Here is a 19,400-nt window from a genome sequence, read left to right as displayed (position 1 = left end):
TAATCAATTATATTTGCTTTGTGTAATTGAAATATACCTGGACCAATAATATTGGCATGTAAGCAGTACCTATTCATTCTGTACAGACAATAATAGGGCTATTAGAAAAAAGTATGGTCAGCAACAAAGTAAAAAATTGTGTCTATAGAACTGAAATGATGGTTTTACAAAGGTGATAATATAAGTGGTCTGATTTCATTTTTGCAGTTTGTTGCTTATAAGGCTGAAAAATAAAGTTTATGAAATCTTCGTGAGCTATCGTTGTATCTGGTTTTCTTTTTCATGCGCCAAAAATTTACAAATATTATATTCTAGTCTATATTACTGAATCAGCATATCGTCTAACAACACGATTTCATTCTAATACTAGATATTTTTTCCAGTATATCAGTAGTAACTTTGCAACTGATTTTATACGAACTGTCACTGATAACGAGCGTCAATAAAAAATGGCGTCAAAATCGTGGCGCCCACACGTCTGAGGATTGACGACTTCTAAGGGCTTACCGACCTCTTAAAGTAAAGAGATTATTCCAGTTGTGGAAGCGAGACAGAGAATCAAACTTAGTAGAGCGCCGTCTCGTTTCTAGCAGTCAACAGCCTTAGTTTAAGAAGTAAGATGGTAAAGCCCCTGAGCGCGTGACGATCTTATTTTTCTGAGAATAAATTCTTCTTTAGGATTAAGTACATCATATCTTAAACGTTTATGAACATAGACCTTGCTATGATATATCGATCCCTCATCTACCAAATTGTATTTTCTCTTGACGCAGCAGTTTTTGCTATTCGAATTTTACGGCCAGAAATAAATTGGCATTTACTAGCTTCCTTATTGCATTGAATTATGTAATGCATTTAGTTTCTCCGCTTGTCAGTCATATCACCATTTAGCCATCACCCACCATGCATTTAGTATTGGTTATAACAAAATAACGATTGATTTAACTGTTTTGCTGTTATGTAAACAGTTTCAATTGTGTTGCCAAGATTATAATTATTGTGTGTTGGGCGCCAATATCATTTCAATGTACTATGTATGAATTAATGATAATTTATTTTTATTTTTTAATAATATATTGCTGAGAAGGATACTTGAGAACAAATCATAAATCTATTGAATTCAAAACTATTGTTTTGAATAACTATAGACGACCTAGACGAAACTCTTGAAAATAATTTATGAAATACGGGGTTAACGGCTTGCTTTGAACTTTGTGGTAGGGCGTAAACATTAAAATAAATCTTGGTATTTATTTATTTCTCAACGCATAACGCATGTGTACTCTAAACTACATATTACCTGCCTATGTTAGCACATAAGGAAAATAATGTATGTAATAAATGGTGTACCGCAACGGTATTGATTCTTGGAAGAGTTTTGAATATTGATGCTCATGAAGCGAGATGTGACATAATAATTATTTGTTATTAACATACAAGGCATCTTGAAAGGAAGTTTGGTTTCGTCGTAGATGAGGACCAAACATTTTAAAGAAATCTGTTCATATGTCAATTTTGTGTATTCATAAAGTTCTTGTAATTTAATTTGGCGGTACTCTTCATTCGTTGATTCTCATGTGGTCCTTCTCTTTAACAATGATAAATTTCTATTATAATAAATTTGGTTGCAATGTCAGCAACGTAGATCGATGAACAAAGTCTGAGTTACAAACTGTTTTAAATGTTTATCGACCTCTACAATTGTGGTGTTTAGTTAGTTTTCAGCAGAAACCGGATGTAAAGGTTTTATCCTCCCGAAACCTGGCCTTAAAAGTCTTGTAAATTGAACAGTGCTCGTGCAAATTTATTGCTGACTGTACATAAACGTAGGTACTTTCTATATAAAGAAGTAGACACGTGCACTACGCGAACACAACATAAACAAGATAGGTCCACAAAGCTGGTTATAAATTTGTAGAGTTTATCGTAGTAAACAAAGCCGCTTCGGCCATTTGTGATAAACTGTAATATCCTTACATTCGACACATTTATGAAGACTCGCGTCGGGCCGTCATGGTTGTTGGACCGTAATTTAGGCCCGCCACATTTTTGGGACAAGAACGCTCTTTATCGTCATTATCATCAAACTAGTTTCATACAGCTAGCTCCGGACTGAGCCAAAAGGGTCTTATCATTATTCTTTTGTTTAATGATTTGTGTCGGTGGACATTATTTTGATACAAAATGGTGATAAGCATAGTTACTTATTTAAAAGTACAAAGAGGGCATACACGTTAGGGGGAGAGGGAGAAATAGACCAGATCAGTTATGATAATCTAGATAAAGAAGAAGTACAGAAAGGCAGGAAAGGAGACTGGGGAAAGATTTGGAAAAAGGAGCTTAGCCAAAATGGATGTGTATAGCAACGGAGAGAAAAACGTGAAAATCCTTAGAGGAAGCTTTTGTAGAAAGACGTGCTACTTAGTATTTATGTATTTAGTAAAGGTTCATTAATAGTTACTCCATTTTTTTTTGGTATGTTTGGTCTTAAAATTGTTAAAGGCATTTTCGTTTAGACATTACATCTATTTACGTAAACCCTTCATTTATCTTTACTGGATTAAATATAGATTTTCATTCTACAACTATATACACAAATTGTTCCAATGCTTAGAAATAGTTATGTAGGTATATTCATACATACTCGAATATTTGTTTACCATCATATATTTCTGTTGCATACGAAACGGGATTAGAATTCGCACCAAACCTTTCCTAGGGAGAGACTAAGGCCCTCATCTGTTCATCTCGCAAGCCTTTATGTGGACCCAAATGAAAAACACAGGGACATGTGACGGCAAAGGTTATGTACTTCAGAGGGTAGTTGTGTGTATAGCTGGGGCTGTTGTGTGTAACTACTGCGGACTACCGCCTCTAAACAGACATTTGTCAATTATAGAGAAAGTTATGTTATAGTTACAAAAGTGACCTTCTTCCAAAAGTTTTTTTTGTTTGTAATTGTTGTCATGTTCTAACATTGTGCCAGAAAGTTTAGATACGTTTTTTTGGTTTTTAGTGAGTGCTATTTTTTTGTTTTGACCACGATTCTCGTGTCCGATCCTTGTGTCACTTTTTTTCATAAACATTGAAGTCACCTGAAAATAAAACAGATTTTGGAGAAGCATTCTAAATATTTGTCCTAAGTCGGGATCAAACCAGCGAAACGTTGCGCACATTAGTTCGTATTACTAATCTTACACACACGATGTTTTGGGTATTTAAGTAATTACAAAACCTTGTATTAAACCTTTGTAAACCGTGTCTTTGTCTGACTACCCTGTTTTCCGTTGTATATATCGCGCTCCGAAATCATTCATGTTAATATGAATACCCTTATTATATAAACGGTAGCGGAAATCGTAATTATATCAGTCCTACGCATTATACTAAGACTTGAATAGTATCAATTGTGAGTATTTTGAAAGCATTCAAAATACATTATATACTAGTTCTATTAATACGTACCTACATAACACTGTCGTGAGACAACTCATGGGAAAATTATGTTATTGACAGTTTCATAATTATTCATAGAATTGGCACCTCGATCCAAACCAAGGCGTGAAATAAGTTCTTCGCACTTAATAATGTTTTGTTTTGTTCATAATTGGTAAAGTTTATTAACTCGTAACAGTTTGTCATGAACTCTCAGAATCTTATTGAATTTTGGGATTCAAATTAACAGAAAAGATTATCACTTCTCTAGGTGTTGTAATCTTAAAATAGAAATTAAAACTGAAGTAAAGTAAATTATAATTCTTCTTTCTTTCTTACTTTTCAACCCACTTTAAAGAAGATAAGGTTCTCAATTCGTCAGTGTTTTTTCAGGATTATTTTATATTCAATATTTATTTTTTAATTTAGTTTTATTTCCTCCGAACTTCACACGATATTTATCCAAACCGATTATGTTCATTATTTTCTCATCTTACCTAGATGCGATCATCTTACTCATCTTACCTTAGCCTATAGTTGCCACTTTCTCATAACAGTTTTATCGAGTTTAGCATAGTAGTTTTATTTGAGGTGGTTGTATGTTTTTGTTGTAAAAAATATATTATTTCTATTAAATTGTAATTTACATTTTAAATTGTAGATGTCGGCCGGTATAGTAGTATATAACATCAATAACGAGGTATAAGTCCTGCAATGTGCAGGTGTATGACAAGATCACGCAGTTTACATATAAATTTTTGATGGTCTATATTTGTCTTTATATTGATATAAATAATTGTACTGTATGTGTTGAAGTCACTGAACTAACTGATCGTTTTTCTTTGTAAACGTTTGGATGGCGCGTGGCGGACTAAATGGTTCGCCGTATCAGCGAGATAAATACAAAAACTCAAGGAAGCTACTTTAATATCCGAAATAATTATTTTGTTTTGATAAATATGTATAATAATACAAAGGAATGATACGTATGAATAAGGGGTAATTTGTTTCCGGTTAATTTTCTATACAGATCCAATAACCTTTTCTGACTTTTTGACATTTGTACCGATTTTACCGAAGATAGTTAATTTACTGTACGCCCAGTTTTCGTCCATTGATCAATATTGCACAGTTTGTATTTATGCATGTATAGGACTTTATGGAAGTATGGCTGTTTGTTTCGATTTCACGTAAAAGCCATTGAACGGATTTACAAGAAGCTTGGAAAGTAAATAGTTTGTAACCAGGATTAATACATAGGATTTTATCCACATTTTACGTTCTTGTAGGATGGTTTTTACTTTATTTCTAATTTGTACTTTATTTCTAAATTGTAATCATTTTAATTTTACTTTATTAAAGTTTAATTTAATTGTTTGTTTATAACATTGTAATTTTAGAAACAAGGGGAAGGGCGAGGCAACCCCATCACAAGTATTCTATAACTTAACGGGGATGTCTCAATTTTTGTGTTGAATGACAATGTGATTGGAAACAATAAATGATTATTATTATGTTTTGAATCTGTCGTGGGCGGGCAATCGGGCAACAGCTACTTTGTAATACATTATAAAATTGTGATAACATTTAGCTATTTTTTCTAGATTGTAACGATAGCTTAGCTTAAATTAAAATAAGTGAGTTGGGTGGTAGAAAAGATAAATGTAAATTATACCACGAATAACTGATTTATAAAAAGAAAACAATCAAATTGAATACTTTTTAAGTTATGAGAAATGTTTTTCATTTAATCTTGATATTATGTACGTGTTATTTTTATTTCAATTTCTGTAGCTGTTAGTTATTTGAGTTATGTTAAAATTTTAATGGTATGAAAAATGAGAGTGGTTTTAATAATATCGTGAGGTTTTCTTTACATTCCATAATTTATATTCTACAATTCTTATTGAAAATGGCTGTTGTTTTTTTCTGAAAACATTTGTCTATTCATGCGTACATTTTAATTTTATTACTTATAGGTTCTTCTTTTTGGAATAACAACGATATAATACATTAAGTTTTAGGTTCTAAATAAATCGAACTAAAACAGATTTAGTTCGTTTTATATTTTTGAAGTTTGAAACTTCTTTAGCGCGATTAGAAGGTAACTGGACGACAACAATCCGGTTTTTAAATATTTAAGATTTTGTTACTCGCAATATTATTATTATTTATAATATGTTTTAATACTTCAGTTCCATAATCTATATAGTTTAAGAGTTTTCTTATTCTTGGTGAGGTAAAATGTATTCTATTTTTCTAATAAGTTTTTAGTTTTACAGAATAAATTCCTTCTTATTCTTAAATTTCCATCCAGACGCTTTTATAATAATATTAAAAATACACGAAAGCTTTGCCTAGTTACTTTGTGACGTTGTATTAAAAAAAAATAGATTACCAATACCAAGCCGCATTATTTGTGGGCTTCATAAGTGGAAAAAGAATCAGCTAAAAACTGATAAATATCTAACTATAAAATATTCAACAGATTGATTTATTAATATCTGCTCGGCTTACAGGGTGTCATTGACCGTGTCATCTGGCACGTTAAACATTATATCGAAGCTGTAAATCAAACTGACGTAGTTTGTTACGTAGGTACAGTTACAAGGAAGCGAAAGTCAGTGCAAGGAAATAAAATATTTGTTTTGGACAACTGAAACAGACGAACCAACAAGTCTAAACAAATATTTAACGACTTCCAAAACTTTTTAATATAGACGTAAAAACAAATATTTAGACAGATAACTTTATACGTTTTGAACCAGTTTAGGTATATGAATGAATATGATTCTGTTTGATCGATCCAGAAACAAACGCTCGGCTATTCTCCAGACAAAAACAAAAACAGATCATTATGCTGCCAGCCAAAACAACGCGGTATCGAATAATGCTTAAATACCTAGTACCTATTTGGTACTTTGGTACATTTGAAGCCATTACATAGTAACGACTGGATACTAATATTAACCCAACTTAGTTCACAAAGCTTTTTATGACCCCTGAAATTGTAATAGTATAATAGGTTTTTGGGGTTACTTCATGAGGTCCCAGAAACAATTACGAACCAAATTATAATAGTTTTCATGTTAGTGTCATCTACGCACGTAATATTCCATACCCTTGTATAGGTATTTACCCCAATTTGCGGGTCTATTGTAGTGCTATTTGCTTGCTTTCTGCAAAACTAAACCATTTACATTACATAAAAAGCTTGAAAATGAACTTATTTCTCCTATATAATATTATGACGAACATTTCGTATGTCACACCAGAAGTAAGAATAAATAAAAAAATTAAAACCTCCGACCCTAATTAGGAACATGAAGAGAACTAGTCAAGACAAATTCAATGAGCCCAAACTCGATGTTCTTACTAAAAGGTAGACCACGGTTACGTCTCATACCTTCGAGCCTAACAGCAGACCAGCTCAGTGATTCCAGAAGACAAGACATTAATGTTTCAAATATCAGATCCTACATATTCTTGCAAGTAAACTGAGCGTGTTACATTCCTATCACACCTAACAAACGACCTGATGACCTGGAAGACCTGAACCTGGAACACCCCGTCGTTTTTGCGTCGAGGGTTAAATATAATCAACACTAAAAATATGATTTGAAACGAAATGAAATCAATCAGGTAAATAATTAAGTATCCTGGTTTTATAACTTTCAATCTATAAAATCAAAGCTATAAAAAATATCTATATTTCCTAACCATTCATTCCATTCCCAAATGTTAGCATTTAGATCCAAAATGTTCGTAAAACTGGCTTCCAAAGTTAAGTTTGATTGAAATCGGTGCCCGTAAAATCGAAATAATGTTAATTCCCATCAGCCCTTAACAGTTATTTTCAGCTTTCTAAACTAAAAGGTATTAAAACATTAGAAACATGGTTCGGAGGCCCACGGTATCGGATAAATACATAAATTCAATCCCTTCGTGACTGACGCTAAATAAATAGGGTTATCCGGTCAAACGTTACGAAATAGTGGATTTCGAGACCTTTATCTAAAATTATGTGTACCTAGAATAAACAAAAGGATAACGAAATAAATGTCTATAAGACCTGTTTAAATATATCGGTGTGTATTTCTAACGCCCCTTTTATGCCTAGAATGCTTTTTCAAGAAAACGTCTATTCAGAAAATATTTTTTTCATTCATAGAAATTTGGATTTTCTTGTAGGCCGACCAGCTTTTAGGTTTTTTATTTATTGATGCATAGTAGACATAAATTAATAGGAAACTTAAACGGTATGTAGGGCATAATGCGACTTACCTCCAAAGGTCCGTTTAGTTCAATTTCTTACATTCTTTTCACACCCTTACAAATTTCCATGAAAACAGTGCCTGTATTCACTGTTACATAATACACAAAATACGAATCCTTTGGAAAAAATGAGGTTTACTCAAAAGGCCCGTTTTTATTAATTTCGGCAATTGTTGCCTTATCAAACAACATAATTTTTTCTTTATGAATAATTACTATAATCGCAAATAAGTAATACTTTAAGGGAGTACATACGCGACCTGTGTAACATTTAAAACTGACCATTCAGACTGTCTTCTTATGGGTTATTTAGATAGAGTGGCAACAACTACAAAAGCTACAAACACAGTAAGCGGTTACAGAAACACTCCCGTGTATCTGAAAAAGCTTAAAATAAAACAAGATAAAGCAAACAGCGAACTTGAGTAATGTTTGTTTTTCTCTCAGACGAAGAAGTCGTCGCATCCGAGTTTGTATTACTTTGGTCCAAACTGTTGTCAGCTTTGAAATGAAATTACTTTTACACGCTACTACGCGTTTAAATTAACACTTTGTGCGTTAGTGGTAAAGGGAAAACTTGTTTACTCAACTTAGTTTTATAATAATGTTTTGTATCACGTCGACTTAATTTACCTTTTTTTATTTAAGTGGTTAATTTTCTTTGAGCATTTTTATTCTACGGTTATATAATAAAGACATTCCTTGGGTATAAATGAGGTTTAAGATTAAATTAGTTACGGTTAATTACTATGGATAATAATGTGAATGTTTGCTAGTATATGTTTCTTGGAATCATTCAGTGTTATTATCTACCATCTACCATTTATTTGTTTCGAATGATAAAGGCATGATGCCCACATGTTTTACGTAACTTACTATTTCTTTTAGCAGCCTAATTATCCAGGATTGCCTAATTTGCCAGAACAAGCGTTATTGGTTAATTTGGTAGTAATTATCTACATTTTTATGTACCACGGGCGGGCTTTACCCATATTAAATTACTGCGGCTAAAAAAGGCCTAATAAATTAGAAATTGGCTCTTTATTTCTTACACTCTTTCAATTATTTGCTACGGCCTAATTAATGCAAATTATAAAATTGTTCTAAATGTAAATATGATACTGTTAAACGTTTTACCGTATAAACAGCTCGTCGAAATAGTATAACCTTCTTACTACAAAATCTATTTACGCTGCTTTAAACAGATTGTCAATGCCATTGTAATACGATGCATGCTACGTCACTAATGTACAATAACATGCATAAAACATTACTAGTATGTGGCACACCAATTATCAAACGCTGGCGAAGCAATTTGCTCAAATTAAAAGCATTTTACGCTGAACTTAACAGATTAAAGAAGGTTGCAAACAGTTATAAATATTTTATGATAACGTATACATACGCTACAGCTTTTCAAATTTACGTCAAACAAGATGGATCCACTTTAAGATGAGGGTTGAGCGATTTTTTAGCAGCTTTAACGTTAGAACAGGAAAATATCGTGGTAACGTTGCCAACTTTCGAATAGACTTCTGCCTTTTGGCGGCAATTTCATAGAAACTGCCAACATGTTTGTAAAACAAGTAATTAACAGAATTGCAGTAGTGTTATTTTGAAAGTTTTAAGTGGACTCCTGACTACCATAACTTCTATAAAGCTTTTAAGTAGAGAGTCAAGTTAATGTATTTATGCAGTGCCAACATTATGCATTATTCATAATCGAAATTTATAGTGCGGCCACGTTAATTTTAACGCGTTGATTAATTTAATCCTATTTTGCGTAAGTGGTTTTGCCCTGTATATTCTGGACTAAGGTAAATGTTTGTGTTGACCAAAGTTATTTGTTACGTCTATGTGTGTATTTAGCTTGAGCCTAAACGAACCCGAAATGTTGCTAATTATAGAACAAGTAACAGACCCACATTTTTTTTACCCTCTTACTAAGCCCTCTTACAATTTTACATTTAGAAAATCACGGTAAGTTAGCAGCTTCCTGAAATATTAAATTAGCATTAATATAATTATAAGGATTCTATTAAGATCTCGAATTCCAGGAGATAAGACATTTAAATTGTATCGAATTTCAAGGTTTGAATTTCGAATTAAGTGGTTTCTAACAATTATTTTAAGAATTTGCTTTTCTGCTTTCTAGCTAGAGTTATGTATCGTTGACAAACAGAACCATGATTCAAGATTCTTAAGACGGTGACTAATTGTGTTTGTCGGACGTGTATGAGCGATAATTAACGTCACTGTGTTTACCTGTTGGCATGTTTCAAAGTAAAAATTCAACAAAATTCCTTCAAAAACTGAATAAGTGGCTGCCATGAGAATGTTTCCATTAATTTTAGTCCAGGAGAAATTAAACCTTACGTAAGTCCGTTGTTTGTGACTGATACTGGAGTTTTAACGACGTCCGCGATAATCCAGCTTGGTTGCTTCATTTATTAGATGTCATGACCATTTTCTGCTTTTTAGGGTTCTATAACTATAAGAGAACGGAACCATATTAATAAGCCTCTTCTGTCTGGCCGTCTGTCTCTTCGTCCATCAACAATTTGTATTTCATGAAGAGTGATAGGTAAATAGTGGTCATTTGTCACAAATTATGTATTTCAGTTGCCACAAAGATGACGGTTGTTACGGTCGTAAATTTGTTGATGGGTGACAAAAATAATAATATTTGTTTAGCCTACTTGTACGGTGTCGTGAGTGTGACTCTTACTTGACCGGTTTTTATTAGGATATATCTCAATCCTACAAATTCCTTCTCAACATGCCATTCAACACAAAAATACAAAGTAATTCATGAATAGTTTAAAATATTAGGATTCTTCATTACAAAAGGAAAAATCTTTGATGGGCGACCAACCAAATTTTTTAATTAAAATAATGTAACTAAAAGAAAATTCCTTGATAGACAAAAATTAATAAAGAATTGAGACAAGGAACGTTAATGAGTAAAATAATGAACATTCCATACAAAAATTAAGAATCATAATAACTAATTTCATTGAATAAGGTAGTTCTTATTAATTACACATTAATCTTATTAATTAAAAGATAAATCTGCGTTTAAAAAGGTTCGACATTATTAAAACCTTAAATTATTCGAATTTTTTCTAGAAAATTTTGGATTCATAAATACGACTTTACATTTTCCGTGCGAAGCTATGACAGGCAAACCTTCACATTCGTGGTTCCAAACATTATTATACGAGGATACATTTTAATATGTATAGTTATTGTTATACTGTTATTACTTTTTAAATACTCTTCAATACGAAATACACGATACTCTATTTCTATTGCATTCTATTTATTATGTTATGGATAGAGGAAGAATAAATAAATAATATATTGAAACTACATAACATAACCGGCACAACATAGAATCAATTTGAGAACCCCCTACGATTCAAGTAAATTAAACAAGCTAAAAAGGTTTTCTTTGTCAATGTAAAATTTGTCTCTTCTTCTCAAATAAATAAAAAGGTAATCCACCCATTTCAGATACAGTACTAAAGACAGATTTACGATACACACGTAAACCTTAAAGCACTCTCTTTTTGACTTTTGTTTGAATAAATTTCATTGGGTTCAAGGTGTCTCTATTACATGACACTCTTACTCCTAAGTAATCTCATGTATCAGAAAGGAATTGATACAGACTTTTGTTACGTTCGTGTAATATGTAATCAGACAACTCATAACAAATTCTCTGCCTATGTAAAGGAAAGTATTAATAAAGCAACTGATCACATTCAAATGGAGGTTGTTTTTTACCTTTTAAAGATGTTCAAAGAGACATTCGTATTTCACTTTACAGTCGAGAGACGAGTAGCTTCATGTCTATTGATAACTAAAAATCTTTTGACAAACAAAAAGAAATCAAGGCGGTTTTGATTGAAGCTACTATTGGTGTCATGTTTATTCCACACGAAAAGTCTACAAGCTTAGATTGGATGGAATAGTATTTTGGAAGATCAGTTTTCATAAAAATATATTCAATTGATATAATAACTCTAGTAAACGCAACTTCAACTTTTTAAATATTGAGAGACAAACACCAAAAAAATATTATTTGCCGACTTTAAATCTATCACTCATGACCAAAAATGTTGTAGTTTATGTTGTTTGTCTCTCAAAATTTTAAAAGTTGAAGTTGCGTTTACTAGAGTTATTATATCAATTAAATATATTTTTATGAACATTCCTCTTAATACCTAATAGCGTGGTTTTTCGAGTACCTGAGTTTAATGAACACGGCCTAAGAGCATAAGTATTAACGACTTGCTGGCCGACTGCCAAACAATATCGCTCGGTACTTATAGGAAATATTAATAAGTATGCATTTTCTGATCCGCGGCAAAAAATATGTTTTAATAACAGGGGATGAATAAAATATGTCTCTATAAGTATATTTAGTACGCATTGTGCTAGTTACGTTTTTGGACGTCTTCCAACAGATGTTCCTATTCTATCTTTGAGAGAATATGAAATAAAAGTTTAGCAAGTCTAGTAAACTCATTTTATTTCGAAAGACCGTTTTTATACTATACATGGAATTTAGAAATCAAGGTTAATCATTAATTAGTTAACAAATGCATAAATACAATAAATTGTATCTATTAACAGTTGTGTAATTCTAATTTATGAAAATTTTATATGATAGTAATAATGGCATCGATATTGACATAAATATAAATAATTTGCACCCTTCCCTTTAGGCAGAATAGTGACTTTTAGATTGAAACATCCGTCCTGGTAAACCATTTATTTCTTACGAGTTGATCAATATTTTAATTTTAATTTGATAATAAACCTCGCAGGTCAACAATTTCCTTAAAAAGACAGCCCTAAAATATAGTGGTTTATTCTATTATACGTAATAAATCTTTGTACGGCTCAGTCTCCGAAAAATTACATGTCCTCTTGTAAGGTCACATTATGAAAGCGTCCTTGAGTGGGATTTGTGAATTCTGATTCTAAACATACACGGTTAGCCTCTGTGAGAGTTTCTGGCCTAAGGATAAATGGAAATCCGCCATCGTATTAAGGTGTTTATGGGTTACGAAGTCAAAAATGTTTCTTTTTTTTTTAAAAAAAGAAAGAGTACCGCGTTAAGGTAATTTTTTAAATTTAAATCCGTTTAATTCCAAGAAAAAACATGTCTGAAGAAAACATCACACAAAAGTAGCAAAAGTCTATTACATTTAGATTGTAGACCCTTATGGAGTCACAGTCTTATGAAAATATTATTCTAATTCTTATGATAGAGGTCGAAATCAGATAAAACAATTAAGTTAGTAGAGGTTTCCTCGTAAACAGGCTAAATGGATTGATCTAGTTGCAAGAACAAGTAAACTCCCATTGTTCCAGACTGGATCTTAGATATACAGGACAGGTAATTAAGATGTGGATATATGGTTAGTGTGAGCTCTACAGACGAGAGCATTAAAGTTTATCGTGTTTTGCTTCCTCCTCATAGATAAGAGGAACATATTATAGAGATACTTGAGGCTGTATATCAAGAACCGCTTTGCTAGGCAGTTGAACTATTCACACTTGACGTATTCGATGATGAGATGATTTTAATGTTAGAACAAAAAAAAATGAAGTTCGGAAACGATTAGTAAGGCTTATAATAAAGGAAATCAGCTTTAATGTGTGACCAATTTCTTACGACTTTTTTTAGCCTTTGCCTAAAAAGCTCTTAGTGTCACAAATGCAACTCGCTTTAGATCTTTTTAATATTTTAATTATACTACAGCTTCTTTTAAAAATTAGCTAACTAGCTTACTAAAAATCTATTGCCTACTTTTATCTATTACGCAATGTTATAAGGTTGGACAACAATAAGACCCTAATACCACAATCACCCATAAACATTACAAATTAATATGCTAAGCCTATCTTGGTACTATGGCAAATGGAGCTTAAATACCATACCCGGGGCGCGAAGGCCGACTAACTAACGACGTAAGCGCTATTATGACCGTTAAATTAACTAAATATCGCAGTACGTGGTCTGGCCCCTTACCAACCGCCTGTTAGAACAGTAAACAGTTACCATTCTATATACGAAGCGCATGGAATAATAATCAGGAACGATACTGTTATAGCTTAATATGCTTTTATTTAATTTTGATTCTACTGCCTTGTTTTTAGCCTGCTCTGCCTTGCTGGGGTAAGCTTTCATTCTTGCCAGTTGCACGGCAATCACGCTCGCGACGAGTTACCAATGAGGTTTCATTATAGGCTTAAATTGGGGTAAAAATACTTAGGAATTGCCAGTATTAGCGATATTAACCGATTTCTATACAAATAGGTTTCAAAGACTTTTGGAAAGTTTTAATCGTTTAATTAGCTTCAGAGCTTAAGCGTGGTTTACTTCTTTTTTACGTTTACAATTTGTAGAATCATTATTCGATTTTATCATCGCCATCAATCATTAGATAGTCGGCATTTATTTTATGACCACTTAAACAATCATTGGTACTATTAACAGTTTTATTGTGTAAGACCGTAAATATTACGTTAAGATTGTGCTTGCGTACATCACTTGTAAAACAAATGGTGTAATAAATGATTTTGAAATGTGAAACCGTGTCGTTCTGGTTAAATAAGTCACCCAATCTCGCCCCGTGGGTGTTGTTAAAGCTAAGCGGGTTTATAATATCAAAGAGAAAAGGTTGACACACACAGTCCGGTAGAAGCTTTTTAATTAGATGGCTGTTTTGTTACGCGGATAAAAAGTTATATAATTTTGTGCAACTTTTGTATGATGCACGAAAAGAGGCTTTGTGTTCATTTCTGATGCTTAGTCTTAATGTTTATGCTATTTATGTTTTAAACCATACCTTGACAGACATTTCTCGGCAGAACGATTCGTTTCCTTATAACTTACCTATACTAAGCGGCGTTAGTACCGACAACTTTAGCTACAACATCCAGCAATCGAAATAACTTTTAAATTGACGTTTCCTACTTGCTTCAAGATTTGCAAAGGCGTTGCCATTACAGAGAAAGTTTGTCTAGGAATATACCACCATTGCGATGAGCAGTGACCTCAAAAATATGTATGCCTAAGTAAAGCAAGTAATATCAACTCTTTGCGGGGGTGTTATTTGAGAAACCAGTCTCGTCGCGTTAAATGACATGTCTTCCTTAGCCGATGAATACATTATTTGAGTATTTCGGATACCTCCATGATTGATAATCCTATAACAGTAATGAGAATATCCAACGCGTCGAATAAAGGTCACACGTATCACAATACGTAAAAGAAACCTGAATGCCGCCTTTCTCCGTATTATGTAATGCCAATTTGACGTATTCTTTACGCTAGGTTCAAAAGAGCAATTAAGATAACTCTTTTTCAAAGATCTGAATCAGATATACGTTACCTACTTCCCATTTATGCTTGCCTTGAAACCACGTACTTTATACACAACGGTAAGGAGAAAAAATACTTTTTTCTCGAGCTCAGTTCTGCTAAATGGACCAGACACCGGAATAATGTGCCTCCTAGGATTTCTTGGAGTTATTTTGAGATTAAATTCGTTCAACAGCTGTGGGTTTCGCTGGCTTCTTGGAAGATTTAAATACAGAAATAATTTCGAATCAATTACTTTCAGTGATAACTTGAATGCCTAGGGATACGGGCTTAATTCTTTTGGTATACATTTTCTAAATTTCTAAACGGTATAGTATGAAGTAAATGGGCTTGAAATGTTCAAGAATAATACCACACTATCGCAAGTCGGGAGCTCCGATACCTTAATACGTTATTCTTGGCTACCCGTACCGCGACGTTTGCCTAAGTAAATGTGTGTAAGTGGATCTACACAAGCACCTATAAAGTTGTTGATTTACGGTGTTATCATAGTTGTTCTGTTTCTCTATTCAAATTAGGGTGGAACTAGACGTGATAGCTCGCAGACTACTGTTTTTACATCCGCACGCCATGTGTTTAGATCTAAATAGTACGTAAATGATTGGGTATTTTGCTGCATTGTGCTGAAATACGTAGCTGTAATATGTTTTTTGGATAACATATTAGAGAAAAGACTTCTTTGAATAATTGTGTTAATAAGTTTTAGTATTCAAGTTTTATCGTTTCGTTCTCATTATTCCACGTATTTCTCTATGATTATGGGAGTGGTGTTTGTTTACACCTTTTAGTAATCCAAGCCACTTTTTTCGCGTTTAAAAGTTACGATTACAAAATGTTACAGCTTCAATTTAGAGTAACGGTATTGAAACCTTGGCATAACGACACAACAATTTCAAATTAAGGGTGAAACTTTTGATTGGATAGCTCAAATCACACATTCATTCGTGCTATTCAAAAGCCAAAATAGTACCTACTGAGTATTTAGGGCAAAAGGTCTTTGCATAATCATATGAATGAGTTACTTCAGCGCTAGGTCGTGACATTCTCTAACATATTATATTTCATTAGCCGACGAATATTTGTGCTATCGTACGATTCGTGGCTTATTACGTGAGTAACAATACACAGATATTTGTAGATCGTTAATATTCACGTCAGCGCTTTGAAATATGCTGTATATAATGATCACAAGTTAATAAAGGGAACGTCTGAAGTTTATTAACCAACTTATAAGCAAACAATTAGAGGGCTTCGTATCTATTGATTTATTCATGTTCTTGTGTAGGTATGTGAAGAATTTCTGTGACTTATTTTTGATTCAAGATGGCACACAAAAATAATAGAAATTAGTTAGCCATAAACTTATGACCAATTTACTGGCTTTTGTATTTATTTAAGACATGAATTCTCTGCTTAAAGGAACCTCAATTACTAATCAAAATGTATTGAAATGATTTGTAATTTATTCACGCTGTGCTTACATCTGGATTTAAAAGATTCGGATAATCGCCTAATTAAGGTTTCTTGTTCAAGACATTACACGTGCCGGACAGCACAGTCAGGATTCCTGAATTGTTTCTGATTTCTAAAATGTCTTTGGACAGTTTTTTTAGGCGCCTGTTTTTAATTCTGTTCCACGATTTTATTTGTGCTAAACTTTACTAGACTGGTTTGGAAAGAGAAAGAAACTTGTATTCTTAGTATGTGTAAAACAATAGAATAGATAAATGTAATAAAAGAGTGAAATTTTTGACCTGGGCATGTAGACAAGACATTTCTTCGAGCGCTAAAGCTAACGATTCACTCAAATTTATTGACTCGAAATTCATTAGAACTGTCATAGATCTGCAGATTTGAGCTGATGTAATTGCTCATTTTCATGCGACGTAACATTGCCGAGTTTCTCTTTACGTACTGTGTATCAAAGCAATGACAAACAGTCTGTTATTAACCTTGTGTTGTTCATCAAAAATCAATCATTTTAATGCAGGAAATAAGAAGAAAAAGCAAAAAAAAGTAATTTGTCTGATAACATTCAAGCTAAGATTGTCGGTGAAGGGTGAAGGGCCGAGTATTTCCGTTTGAATAAGTTTCCGGCCCATGTAACATTCATTCTAATATACTTAATGGTATTAGCTTCATTCGCTAAGCTAAGAAAAGTCGACATTTATTTAATAACATCAACAAGGTTTTATTCAAAACCAATAAGGCTTATTATGTGACTTCCTACATTATAACCTACATATAAACACACTGGCTTATGCCAGTGTGTTTATAAGAAATCAATTTGTAAAGGCTTATTTATGAATAAAGGCGTTTGTGCATTGTATTTCACACGTTTACCAGACAACCGTGTTTTTATATCCTTTAGAAGTAGAATGGCTGTTTTTTAATCATAATAAATATTGCGATGCCGTGTTTATTTATGTGAGTGGAATAATAAGCTATCTACTTTCAAGTACCATTGTCGTAACTATAAATGTGCTTCCGTCGTACATAAATAACTTATAATAAAATAGGTGCTTGAATGAGAAGTGATATGATGGGGAAGAATTTGTTGCAGACATTTACTAGTTTTAAAGTCATCTACATAGTGGCTAGGTTTAGAGAAAATCAAATTTAAAGTTGCGTCAAGACGTCTTCGTTGTTTAAAGTGGTTTTACGGCTTTACGGAAGTCCCGTTTGGATCGACCAGTGCTCTGACACGTTGCTGCCATTGCAAGGTGTGTACGGGTGACGCAGTACAGCCTCAACCCGAAGCAGGTCGCGCATGGACAAAGCCGCATCGCTGTGAAATGATATCCTAGAACCTAATGTGTATCTTCGTTAAGGGAGCCCGTCAGCTCGTATGGATTTTCAGAACACCAATGAAACCAGCCTAACGATTGGTTTCAATTTACAACATTTAAACATTGCATATATTTATCTGATAACCGTTTATCGCAGTTTTGAGCTCTACTGCAATGGAGTCTTAAATGATGAGTGGCGAGACGAACAAAAGTTGTAATAATATTCTCAAACGTTTACGTGCGATTGTAAGAGAATGCAGCTGAATTCTAAATGAGACCTCGTTGCATAGAAATTGAGTTCGGAAATAGAGTCAATAAATCTAAATTGCAGGCTCAATACCGGCCGGTACACAAATTCTAGTGGTTACATAATTTTAGGTCGGACACGGATTTCCGACTAGGATAGGTCATTTGTTAGACACAAAAATATTTGTTCATTTATTACAGTATCTATTCGTGTTGTTGACATATACATGTATATAACTCGAATGATTTTGGAATCCCGTGACACAGGTTTAAATTTCGAAGAATCAAGTCGTTTTTTTAATCATATTTCTTTTTGCGTGTTACCATTCGCTATTCCAAAAATATTTGAATTTACAACCAGAGCTTAACGTTACTTTTAGAATTACCTCTGTTGTGTTTCCTTTATAATTTGATTAGCACGATAACAACTAATAATATATGGTTATGACACAAGCTCCCGTAAGGTTAGTAAAAAATAATGTTGCCAGTTTCGTTGATACCCAATACCCTATTTGTTGGTGACTCTGAAAGAGCTTATCTTAAACTTACACTTGCCCTTAATAGTAATTGAATGTTTCTTTCTGCTTGGTCAGGTATAATGTAACTACCATTTACTTAAAAATCTAGTGGTGGTTCGATTTTATTACTAAGACTAGCATCCAAATATGGTGATATTATCAATGCTTCTAGTTCATTCAGAATTGTAGAGTGCCACCTCGTTTCCACGAAAGAAATAGTCTTGCTCTTAAGAGTTAAAATATACAAGCTGTAATGAATGAAAACCAACGTAATTGTTTCAAATTCAGGAATTTTTGATATCAAAACTTCGATTGCTTTTATGAAACTTTTCTTTTGTTTTCCGTTGAACGTTTCTCCTTATTAAAATGGTGCCGTTACCTTTAAACGATTCCGTTATTTGGAATTAATGCTGATACAGCAGAAAGAAAAGCTTACGTAAAAGATTTTTTTCAGCAACATAAACAGGATCCAAAATAGTTAACACAACACCTATGTATCTATCTACCTACTCCTGTCTGTACCTATAGTACCTACCTACTTTAGTGTAGAGTAAGAAGTACTTACTAGAGTAAGAAGTAGTTAAGATTAAGATTAACATCTAAATCGTGCAGCAGTTAGAACATGTTACTACGTAGGTAGTGTACATAAATCACTATAAGTTTTAGGTAGCTGGCCTGTTGCGTGCCAGCGTCCGGATTATGTGTGCGAGCTCCAATTTTGCAGACGCCCTTTCG

Source organism: Trichoplusia ni, chromosome 15, assembly GCF_003590095.1.
Source record: "Trichoplusia ni isolate ovarian cell line Hi5 chromosome 15, tn1, whole genome shotgun sequence".
Taxonomy (NCBI): domain Eukaryota; kingdom Metazoa; phylum Arthropoda; class Insecta; order Lepidoptera; family Noctuidae; genus Trichoplusia; species Trichoplusia ni.
Note: the sequence above shows the minus strand (reverse complement) of the source record.